Source organism: Astatotilapia calliptera, chromosome 14 (genome assembly GCF_900246225.1).
Source record: "Astatotilapia calliptera chromosome 14, fAstCal1.2, whole genome shotgun sequence".
Taxonomy (NCBI): domain Eukaryota; kingdom Metazoa; phylum Chordata; class Actinopteri; order Cichliformes; family Cichlidae; genus Astatotilapia; species Astatotilapia calliptera.
Genome location: NC_039315.1, coordinates 34828050 through 34838745, shown reverse-complemented (window position 1 = coordinate 34838745; position 10696 = coordinate 34828050). Strand labels below are relative to the sequence as shown.

General features: G+C 43.5%; 1 long non-coding RNA gene across 1 annotated transcript; it reads right to left on the bottom strand.

The window, feature by feature from the left end:
- Positions 1-6432: 6432 nt before the first annotated feature.
- LOC113036842 (uncharacterized) lies at positions 6433-10013 on the bottom strand. The gene is made up of 3 exons (XR_003274510.1): positions 9534-10013; positions 6815-9136; positions 6433-6554 (listed from the first exon to the last, which is right to left on the bottom strand). It is a non-coding gene; the product is annotated as an uncharacterized LOC113036842 (long non-coding RNA).
- Between the last annotated feature and the right edge of the window lie 683 nt (positions 10014-10696).

Sequence of the window (10696 nt, the reverse complement as noted above, 5' to 3'; positions counted from 1 at the left end):
GTCTCCTTCATTTACTGAAGGAGCAATAATTGGAATGTGAGTGCCATCTATACAGCCAATCACGCCTGGGAACCCTGAAAATAAATGTAAAATTTAAGTAGTAGTTCAAGTATCACCACATCATACATTAAGTTTTGTTCATCCTGATACCTGCAATTTTGTGGCATCCCTCTTTGATGAATCTTGTGGGTCTATGACCGGGGAACACCACAGACGAGTACAGGAGACGTTTCAGTGCAACTGTAACATTCCTGACTGCCCGACAGACGGTAGCCTTGGAAACGTGCTCAGCGTCACCAATATTATACAGAAAGCTCCCGTTTGCAAAAAACCGAAGTGCAATACAAATAATATGTACAGAACTGAGAGCATGTCCGCGATGTGTCACATGCGTAATATATGGCCTGAGGATGTTATCCAAATAACTTATAGATTGTGCTGAGAAACGGTAACGTTCGCACAGGAAATCATCAGGTAATGATAAGATGTCCAGACGCGCTCGAATCACTCTCTCCCGGCGGAGAGCTCTGCGGAGAATTTGGGCTTCGATATCTACCGGCTCTTCAAGGAAGGGACACGCCATGTCTGAGACTTCCTACTGTCAGGTTTCCGACAAAGGGGCGGAGACAGTCAGGGTTAGTTGTGGTAAACCTGCTAGGGGGCAGGTTAGCTTCACGGCGTGTGTCGTCATAGTAACTCACTCAGGCTGCAGCTGAACTCGCTTTGTGAAACCGAAAACCCAGAGTTTTCGTTAACTCAGGGTATACTTACTCAGTTTTTCCACTAAACCGGCTTCCTGAAACAGGGCCCTGGTCTGGGGTCAGTGTTTACTCAGCTTTAACCTCACTCTGGGTTCTTGGCTAGCTTAGCGTTAGCTTAGCGTTAGCATGCTGTGTGCTAGCTTAGCGTCAGAGCTCTGCAGGTGTCTCGTGTGTAAATATTAATCACAGTGACAGTAAAGGAGGTAAAGGGCTGTGACGTCATCACGTACGCTGCGTCCTCTGTGGGCTCTGAGTGAACTCAAAGTACAAACTACAAGTACACAAACACGAACGTAGCTCAGAGTGGCGGACACACTCGGCCTCGTTGGTCCAGCTGTGAGTCCGTTACCGTGAACTATGGAGCGGCAGATTTGTGCTGAACTAAGCTGCACACAGCTGATGTTAGCCAGGAAACATTACACACTGACTTTAATGGAGAGACCGGAAATACAAACACACACAGTTTGTTGTGTGAAGAAATCAAACACGAGCTGAACAAACAGTAAAGTTCCTAAAGACAAACTGTTAAAGGAGGAAACAAAGCAAACTTACAGTTTCTTCACACACCAACAACAAGCTCCACTCCACACCTGGACACTAAACACGGACACACAGGTGAGCTGCTTCCTGGAAGGAGGCGGGACTCCACCTGAAACTCAGCACAGGTGGGAGGGGCTCAGCTCTGTGTGTGCTGATGTGTTAACTTTAAAAATATGCCGTCTGACTGCTCAGACTGAGTCAGAGTAAAGTTCACATGCTGACGTGTGGAGACATGAAACCTTGTTGTAGCTGCAGGTGTGAACACACTGATCCCAGATCAGCTCTGCTGTATTTGTAACATGAACATTTCTGCTGCAAAGCTTCAAATGTTCAGCATGTTTCTCTGTTTCCAGTCTATAGATCCAGTCACACTTTCTACCTTCACCTGTGCAGTAAAGACTGAGAGCAGAGCTGAAAGCAAGCGTCCAATCAGGGAGCAGCATCAACACCTGAGCTTCATTCAGACTCTGTTATTGAAGATGTTGTTGGTACAAAGTTCATCTGCTGCTCACATGAATCCATGAAAGATTTATTTCACTGAATGTTTCTTCAAAGCTCATTTCAACCTGTTGAAGTCATGAATGAAAGTGCAGACTGAGAGTGGATCACATGATGTTTGAGGTGTGTCATGTGACATGTTCAGTATTGTCACACATGTCTAGATTGTCCCTGATATCATAACTGCTCAAACACTGATGATTATATTTGAAGAATTATTCCTGATGGCAGCAAAGTTTGAATGGAGCTCTCTGTCTGTGCTGATTTGTCGCCCTCTGGAGGTCAAAGCACAAACTGCATGATGTCACTGTAACCACCACAGAGACAGGAAGTGTTTTTATGACTGAAACACTGAAATGATGCTAACGGCTGTCGTTAGGCTCACTGACAGCAGTGCTGATGTGTTCATGTCAAACACTGGCTCAGGTCAGACTCCTTCATCCTTCTCCAGCGTGAGGCCGCCCTCAGACCCACAGGAGCTCTGACCTTTGACCTCCTGACCCTAACCATTTTAGTCTTGTTGCATCTGCAAATCCATCCAAACTGTAGCCGAGCAAAAGAAGCTGGAAGTTGTTCTATGAATGATGTTGTTGAAGGAGCTTGGAAAGAAAAGCGTCTGGACTTCTTTAAGTTGCTTGAAGAGGGACATGGACGTCTTAACGCCCACTCACATCCTGGGACATTTGATCACAGGAAATCACATGATAGCGTGGGGCTAGATCTCACAATGGGTTCACCCAAAACCTTGGCTGATTGAGACCCACACCCGTTCTCACACCGTGGCTCGTGTGATTAGGTAGAGGATCAACAGGGGCTCCATGTCCCTGAATTTAAACTGAATCTAAACACACCGTGCACAATGCCAAGTTAGATAATGGTTAAAAGAACAAGATAAGAATAAATAAAAAGATAAAATAAGGATAAAAAATAACTTAAAAAAATAAAATAAAAAGATAAATAACTGCAAATAAGTACAAATAAGTAACTGAAGACACGTGTGGTCTGCAGATGTCGATGTACATGGATGTACATGGAGTTTAATGTGCAAAATGAACTTAGTGTGCAAAGTGACCTGATGTGCAAACTGCAGTTTGAGGTCGGTCAGCTGTTCAGGAGTCTGATAGCAGTGGGGAAGATGGAGTTGTTGAGTCTGGATGTTCTACATTTCACACTTCTGAACCTTCGTCTCGAGGGCAGAGGTGTGTCTCTCCTCTGGACTCTGTGATGGTAGCTGCTCTGCAGAGAGGGCAGCGGGGTCCTGATGATCTTCTCCACAGTTGTTATCACTCTCTGCAGGCGTTTGCGGTTTGCAGTAGTGCTGCCGTACCATGCAGTGATGCAGCTGGTCAGGCTGCTCTCCACAGTGCAGCTGTAGAACCTGCTGAGGATCTTGGCCAACATACCAAATTTCCTCAGCCTCCTCAGGAAATACAGCAGCTGCTGAGCCTTCTTGACCAGCTGTGTGAGTTTGAGTCCCTCACTGACTCAAACTCCTTCAGTGACACTTGCAGCCTTGCAGATTAGTTTGCTGATCCTGATGCATCTCTGGAGCTGATGCTGTCCCCCAGCAGACAACAACAACATAGATGCTCTCACTAGTCCACTTTACCCTCTAATCACATCTCTGACATCTGCAGGTTGCTCCATAGAGACTCTTGTGCAATGCCAGGTGTTTGTGTTTGTCTGTAGGTACACATTAGATATGACCATAGACGCACACACACAAGTGAACACAGCAGCACAGATGGTTTCCACCTGCTTCCCTCTTTCTTCACACAACTGTGAGGATGATGAAGAGGTTTCAGGACGAGGTGGTCAGCAAGCACAGGATAAAGCAGGGCCATGAAACTCTCTGGTGCAGCAGATGTTTAATCAGACTCAGCTTTAGGCTTCTTTTCCCACCTGGCAGCAAAGTAACAGCTTCACTAATGTGAACAGTCACAATGTTAAACGTTTCTATATCTTCATATATTTTTATCTGTTGATGCTGCAGAATAAAGTCTGTTAACAGAGTGCAGGATGTGTAGAGCAGGTCCAGCTCTCCCTTTACTGTGTCCACTTTCATCAGCCCCTGTGAAGTGACACAGAGTGCATGTGTGTCTGTCAGCTGTTGTTTGTTGTGAAGGATGGAACAAATGAACACACACTTTTAGAGAAATCTGAAAAAGCAACACGTGCTTGGGCTCCTTCTGTGCTCGTCTTCATTAATGCTGATCTTTCTTTCCTGTTTGTTCTTTGGCACAAGCTTCAGTCTTTTCTCCCAGGGCTCCTTCACACTTAGAAACACACCTACATTCATTTATACACAAACATCATGAAACAAAGGCTTTGTAAAAGAGGACATGAGATCCTCTCTGAACAGCACATTCATATCAAACACAGGACTGAACAGGATATACTGAGTCTGTGCTGTTTTCATTGTTACTTGCTGAGTATTTTTCCAGTGTTTGAAATGTGACTCAAGTCTGATTCTTCTACTGTGTGTGAACTCTAAGCAGCTGCATTAAACAGCTGCTTTTCAAACCAGGCTCAATCCTATGACTCTGTGAATGTAAACTTTTGTCACCTGCATGAATAACAATCCTTGATCTAGTCAGGACTGCAGTGCTCCTGTGATCCCAGCTTATAGATGGAGTCTAGCATGAGAGGCTCAGCAGCTAAAGCAGCACACCTGGGTCTCCCAGCCTATTAAAAGCAGCCCTTTGCTTCACCTGCTTCACTAAACATTATTATTATTATTTAAGCAGAGTGGTGTGATTGATGTAGGCATTGCTGTGTGACAGGAGGACTTTTCTTGAAACAGCTCGTGTGACGTGAGCTGACGTAAAAACAGTGATGTTAGCTTGATTCTCTTGGCTAAAACTATTTTAAAAAGAGGGTCAATCATGCAAATCTGCCAATAGAAGCCAAAGTTACAGCCCCTCAGAGTTTAAAGAGAAAAGGCCCGTTTCCAACACTCGGTTGTGCAAAGGGAAACAGGCCCACAGTGCCTGAGTGTGTGGGTAATTCTTCAAATAATATTCAAAAGCAAACATTTTTAAGCATGTAAATAAAATTCAATCATTTCTGCTCTTCAATACCTAAGAAATGAAAACTGGCAGATGGTCCCAAAATGTGAAACGCCTGGCTATCTGTGCATTTAGTGCTGCAAGTTTTCACTGTTTACCTTCAGAAGCATAAATCTCTGCACAGATAATGTTCATATGTGGATTCCTGGTTTTCTGGAGTTAATTGTGACCCAAAGCGTATTTTTAAAGTGGTTCCAGGCAATAAAGCCTAAAAATAAATACATCTACTTCCTTTTTCTGTGTTCCAGCCTCAGTGACTCTGACACAGTGCTGTAATATTTACACCTCTGATGAAAGCAGAGTTTGTAGTTGCAGAGAAATACTCGACTCATTTTGGGCATTTACGAGCAGGAACCTCAGAAAGCCCCTCGCTGCTTCACTGGTTAAGAAGCAAAGCAAACATTAGTTCACAGTGATGTTAATTAAGGCCCAAAGTTTAGGAACGAACGTCAGCACTTCACTAATGAATGTAATGCTGATTCATGTGCTTGTTTTGTAATGTGCATGTTGTGCGTTGCTGTTTCCCATATTCTTTGGCACTGATAGATGAAGAGTCTCAGGCAGGACCGAGGCTGCCAGCTGCTGACAGTGAGCAGGGAGAGAGCAGCAGAAGCTGGGCAAGAGCAGGGCACCTTCAGCCCCCTTCATCAGTCAGAAATCATTTGGGTGTCTGTGTGAAATGTCTGGTTTTTAAAATCTTTTTGTAGACATATTTATTAAATGTTTAACAATTATATAGAAGAAAGACAATGTAAAGAACAAAACATGACAAAACAAAAATGAGTTGAAGTTATGAACTGTTTCTGAGAGACAAATAACACCAGGATCCTTTTTGTGTAGCTGACAGCTGGTAACTGTGCAGGGGCGGGTCTAGCAAAGTGTTGCCAGGGGGGCAGGTAGGGCATTAACAGGGAGAGGGGGGCACAAAGACATACTTTTCTTTCTTGTTCTCATTTAAAATGTCTCACTTTTAATAAATAATTATCTGAATCTTACAACAAACGTTTTCATCTGATGTAAAATGTATAGAAATCCATTATTGTACATAGTCATTTTTTAGGGTCCCATCATAATTTCTTCAGAAGTAAGTACTGCATATGATGCCAGTGTTTCCCACATTTTCTAGATTCTGCACCAGTACTGTGTGTAAAATGCATCAAAAAGTCCGTTTGATTCTTTCTCAGCTGTCTTTCTGTCTCCTTTCACTTTTTAAAGGTTGCCATGTTAGAAAACATATTTTGCCCTGCCGTGCTGTTTATTGATGTGGCAAATGAAAGGTTTATGAAAATATATCTAAATCTGTCATCAGTAATCAGCAATGATCATGTCTCACCTCTAGTCTCTGTCTTAATGTCAGGTTTCCACCGTGTGTTGTAGATGTTCAGGAGGTTAACTCGACCAACAGTCTACTTCCTGTTTAGAATACCAGGACAGGGAGGATGGTGCAGGTTTAAGTTTATTAGACTGATGCATGTATACCAACAAGACAGCGTCCATCACTGTGACAACAGCGTTTGTTTTCATTCAAAGGCTTTATGGTTTTTCCTTTAATACCTGGGGGGCCGGTCTCCAGTCAAAATGCCCGGGACCATTTTTTGTCCCAGTCCAGCCCTGGTGTCAGATCTGCATGCAGTGTCAATGAGACGATCAACAACAGATCAGACAAAACACTCAGGCGGACACTCCTCTGTAGAAGGAAACATGGAGAGTGTGAGGTAATCAGTGCACAACATCACTTTGTATTTCAGGCTGTTTTTATATAGAACTTCAGCACCAATGTAAAAGTTCTGGTTTGAGGAAGATGAAGAACATTTTCAGGAAGGATGCCGTCTGCAAGCAGAGCTGCTTGAACCTCAGCGCTGAGGTCCAGACTACTTCCTGTGAAGCCACGTGATGTAAATCTGCTGCTGTAACTTCACAGTTTACTGAAGCTAAATGCAACGTTACCATATAATCTGTTTTCAACAAAGGTTTCACTCCGTCCGGTGTTGATGGAATGATTCAGGCCGTACTCGTCAGGCTTCCCGTCGACCACACGCATTTCAGTCACAAACCCCGTGACTGACAACAAGGGAAACAGCAGAAGAAAAGATGTGAAAAATACTGGATGATGATGATGGAGGATTAACCGCGGTGGCTAAACTGTTTCCTGTCTTTGTGGGCGTACTCACAGGGAAGTTTCCAGGCACGTCAGTCTTGGTGGCTAAAGTCTCCATTTTCCAACATGTATCGCTACAGGTGCAAAGACACAACATTAATCATCAGTGTAAATATTTTAATGCTGTCCAAACTGTGTTTGCTTTGTCTGTCCTCTCGCGCTCACAGAGGAAACGAGGACGCCACCTTCAACCCATCTTCAGTTGGCTCAACCATGGCCGGACTTCCTGTTGGCTTTGTGACAGCAAACCACTTGAAATGAGAGCAAACTGCAGTCAAGCACCACTTACAGCAACCTGTGGACACGCAAATGGAAAGCACTGAGAATCATACAGAAGCATAAGAGCTGTTTATTGTAACACGTGTGTGTGTGTGTGTGTGTGTGTGTGTGTGTGTGTGTGTGTGTGTGTGTGTGTGTGTGTGTGTGTGTGTGTGTGTGCACATTAATAACACACTGATGTATGTTAGTTTGATTTATGCTATATCTGAGAAAACAATTGCAGAATTTTACATCAAAGTTTCCAAAGCTGATGTTTTGTTGTTCACTCTGTTTTATATTCATATAGTTTGTTGTTTTTAAATCAGTGGACAAAATAAATATTATCACACAAAATCCAGGGTGAAACATAACCAAATAACCTAAATGGTGAAGTCATTATAGAAGTACATGTTGCAAAGGTCAGCCTCCTGTATAGACTGCTAAACTGTCTGGGGGGGCCCTGCCTGTCCTCGTTGGATAAGCTCCACCCCTTTTCCATAAGACGGAGACATTTGTATGAAAATAGATGGGCAGTAAAATAAAAAATATTATGGATGACTCTGTAAATCAAAGTCGGCCTGAGGCAGAAGCAGAAACCATGAGGAGCACAGCACCACTCCCAGAAGGGCACGAAGTGAAGCCATAGCTGCTGAAGAGTGAAGACGTGATGATGGAGGAGATCACAGATGAAGATCTGCTGCCTGCTGACTCTTTATATAGAAGAGTGAGACTATCTCCCCACCAGCAGCTGCACTTATACAAACCCCAGGTGCTGGGATGGCTTTGAACATGTGACATTTTCTGCAAACACATGGACAGTTTCATAAGCACAAAGATTATTCCTGCAGCGGCAGAATCGTATCCACTGTGTGAGAGGTGAACGTCAGACAGTTCTTAGAAAATGTAGTTTCTCTTTAAGCTTTTAACGTCTCTTTTACCCCCATTTGTCTAAAACTACTTGACAGCCCTTCATGTCAGAGGTTTATTATCTGTGCAGGATGGAGCACATGGTCTCAGTCAGGCTGGACACGATCACTCCTACAGGAAGTAAATGTGATTTTATTTCACCTGTGAAATGATGAAAAACAGCAGAATAGCTCACGCTAACAAACGGGTGTTGAAATGTTTCATTTTCTGCTGTTTCACAGGTCAAAAAGGGCGTCGAAGCAAACTGAAGCTGAGCTGCTGCTGCTGTTGTAGTGCAGCATCTGCTGTGTGCTTCATCAGAGAACCTTCTGTACACAGCAGACAGAGGCTGCTGCCACTGAAGTCCATCTGCTAGAGAGCTTTAAACACTGGTTATTGAAGTGGCTTTGATGATACTGATACACAGTCTTTGCTGCTGTCACAGGACAGGGATCCACCAGGGAGTAGTTGTCAGGATAAAGAGCCTTCGCTTCTCTAAATATAAACTGGATACTTGTAGGAAACTTTGGGAAGCAGCATTTTTCCTCATATCGTCTAAACTGAAGTTAGCTCAGGTGCTTCTTCCATACTTGCTCTGCAGAAAGCCAAAGAGTTTGGAGCTCTGCAAACATTTGCAGCACAGCTGGATGTTTGTAACTTTGGTCACCTCTGTATCATCCCTCAGATTCTTTCTGCACAGCTTTGAAACCATGACAGCACGAGTGATGCTGAGGAGACGTCCAGTTTAAACAGACCTTTATTCCTGGAACACAAACACATGAAGTGATGCTGCTAAAGAAGAACATTTAATCGCACTAATGAATCAAGCATCTGTTTGTCTGTCAGTCTGTCAACAGTTCCTCTGATCGACTTCAGACTTGGTGGGTGTTTTGTTTTTGCAGCGGTCAAAGTCGATCAGCGTGTTGCTTTGTCTGCTGTAAATCTGCCTGTACAAAGGGAAACATGCATGTTTTTAGATGCAAACTCACAACATGGCTGCATTTTTGTGATTATGTGTATTTTATATTGATTTATTCTATTATGTTTTGTATATGAATCTTTACAAGTGCGTCGATACAAAGGCTTGATTAAAACAAAGGTCTCAGCTGTGCTGTTAGGGATGCTCTCATATTTGTTTCAAATGTAATAAATCAAAGGATTTCAGGCTTTTCATCCTTTTTATTTGTTTGGTTCTAACAGCAGCTGGATAAAAACATGCAGGTGATGAATATAATTGTGTGATATTATGAGCATTGTGAATAAAGAAAGAGCAGAGATAGTAAAAAGGAAACAGGTGATGGACGTGAGATTTTCAGAACAAAAGCTCCTCAGTGAGACGATCACCTGGACACAAGGTCAGGCAGCTGGGACTCATCTAGAGAGCAAAATGGAAAAGTGATCTGTGCAGAACATCACTGTTGATTGCAGTTATTTACATCAGACTTCTTCTCTGAGATAAGAGCACCATTTGTGGGAAAGATGACAGTATTTCCAGGCTGGATGCTGTTTGCAGGGAGAACTGAATGAAAGTCTCCTGCACCTCAGCGCTGAGGTCCACACCTGTGAACACAGATGAGGTCAATCTGCTGCAGCACGTAGAGCTTTACTGATCAGCAGGTTCAAAGGATTCAGCAGAGCGTAGAGTCAGAGCTAAATGCCACATCACCATAGAGTTTGTTAACAACAGCTTTCTTTGCCCTTTGTCTCGATGGACTGAATCAGGGATACTCGTCATACTTCACCTCAACCACGTCACTGAGAGACCCCAGCCTGACACAGCAGCAGAGATGATGAAAGCAGAAACAGCAAACAGATGCTTCAGTTGTGTTTCTCTCTGTGTGTGCGCTCACGCCCACTTGTGTGTGTGAACTTTCCACGTACCTCAGCTTGTTTCTCCAACATGAGCCATCAGGGCTGAAAAACATCACTAACACATGAATTCTTTCTCTTTTTGTTATCACCTGTGATCATGTGTCTCATGTTTCTGTCATTCACCAGTTCTTGTATACAATGGCGTGTCCAGCGGGGTGGCCTGGGGGGGCACAGGCCACCCCCCAAACCAGACTGGCCACCCCAGGTGCCACCCCAAAGGCAAAACAATAAAATTCAATCAAATATCAAATGTCCGATTATGTTTTCACGGTGACGCTCAGATATCCGAGTGTAAGTGAATGCAGCATCGCTTCTGCGCTATGCGCATCACGTTAGCAAAGGTAGGAGAGCCAAGCGCGAAAGATGGCACTGCAGGAAACAATTTTTCGGTGAAAGAAAATGAGGACAGAATAAATGTCCCGGTAAGTAATATCAAGTTTGTTGAGTTTAGTAAACTTCGGTGAAATTAGAATACCAAGGAAAAAAATAACACTTAAAGAATTATTGCAGCCGTGGAATATTTCAGACAGTATGCTACTGAGGGCAGCTAACATAAGAGTTATGCGTTATAAGATATAATCTAAGTCGTAACATTGCTGTATGGAGCTGCAGATTTGGTTGCAGGTTAACATAAT